General features: G+C 34.6%; 1 non-coding gene across 1 annotated transcript; it reads left to right on the top strand.

The window, feature by feature from the left end:
* The first annotated feature begins 1,217 nt into the window (after window positions 1-1,217).
* Window positions 1,218-1,347, top strand: LOC126005023 (small nucleolar RNA SNORA22). The gene has a single exon (XR_007494208.1). It is a non-coding gene; the product is annotated as a small nucleolar RNA SNORA22 (small nucleolar RNA).
* The last annotated feature ends 273 nt before the right edge of the window (window positions 1,348-1,620 follow it).

The raw sequence follows: 1,620 nt of genomic DNA, 5'->3' as shown, positions 1-1,620 counted from the left end.
ACTGATCCCCCGCACCCCAGGGGAAAAATTCTAAATGCCCAAGACGCTCAGTCCCTAACCATGGCAGATTCCCTCCTCTCACCGCTCCCCCTCTTAAAGCTATAGAAATGAAACTACTTGGCCAAAATTGAAAATCTTAAACAAATCTTAAGCCTTCAAAAATAGGCTGCTTCTCTTAATTCACAGGTTTCTGCCCTTCAGGCGTTTTCCCCCCCCTCCTAAATCTATAGTTGTCTGTCCTCTGCCCACTGAATTCCACGGCCAAGCCCCCCCCCTCTTGAGAATTCAAAGAAACAAACTAATAAAAGTCAGGCTGAGTGCCATAAAACAGAAACTGCTGCAGTGCCTACAAAAAATTCTAAGGGCACAGTGAGCAGGATAATTACAAAGTATCATCTGCTAAGCCATAAAACCTTGCGATATCTACACTTTGCTGTTAAAACTTCTGAGCCTAATGTACCCTTTACTCAGTACATTTTGCTCAAACCAGTCCTCAGCCTCCTTCAGCCTCTTTCCTGCCAGCCTTGGGAAACAGCCAGCTCAGGCCCTGCCACTCCCACTTTAAGCCTTCCAATTCACCTTGAAATACCCAATCTTTGTTATTCAAAAGAAATCTGAAAAGTGGCATCTCTTGCATATTCTCAAATCAATTAATAAAACCATGATCCCCATGGTGCTTTTGCAACCCAGACTCCCCTCTTCGGTTGCCATTCCCTCTAATTCCAATAAATTAGTAATTAATCTTAAAAGATTGCTTTTTTTTTCTCTATATCATTACACCCTGCGGACTGTAAATAATTTGCCTCTAGCCTTCCTGCTGTTAACTGTGCTGGCCCCTCCCCGAGTTATCAGTGAAAGACTCTGCTTCACCTTGTCAGCCCTACACTTCGTCAGATATGTGTTATTAGGTTTAGTGCATTAAGTGGTGTAAAGTAATTATTAAAACATTAAAAAGCAACAGGAAGATAAGGGCAATAAACTTTTTTTTTTCATGCCTCTCAGAAAATTTTAGAGCAAGGTCATAATTCTGTCACTTTACAGATAACAAAATGTTGGTAAAAGAAAAACTTCTTTGTGTTTTAAAATCCAAACGAACACAAAAGTGTTAAATTTAAGTCTTATATTTCTATTAAAAGTTTTATTTTAATTTTTAAAGTATTTACAAAATTATGTGAAAAATAATGTGGTTAGCCTTTTTAAACAATATAGTTAATTTAATGCACAGTGAACACCTAGGTGTGCTTTATAGTACCCTTAGTTTTAACTTTGTGCTACAGCAATGGTTGTTCTTTATTTCTGCATTGAAAGAACTATTATTTTAAGTGCATTCAAAATATCAGCACATTATACAAATCTGTATATTTGTGTCGCAGTGAAAAAATAATATAAATGAAAAATATATTATATATAATTTTATAAGTAATATATAAAAGTAACTAAACTTTATAAGCAAATTAACTAGTATTAAATACAATTTTAGTCTTAAGTTCTAAGTGTGTAAATACATCAGATGTCTTTAACTATATTTTATAATAATCTAAGCATTTAGTTAATTTAGTATATAATATTTTTACAAATTATTCACTTAAAGTCTTCATAGTAAAAACAGTTGTTTGTTTT

The sequence above is a fragment of the Suncus etruscus genome, chromosome 3 (genome assembly GCF_024139225.1).
Source record: "Suncus etruscus isolate mSunEtr1 chromosome 3, mSunEtr1.pri.cur, whole genome shotgun sequence".
Lineage (NCBI taxonomy): Eukaryota > Metazoa > Chordata > Mammalia > Eulipotyphla > Soricidae > Suncus > Suncus etruscus.
This window is presented reverse-complemented; position numbering and strand designations above follow the sequence as displayed.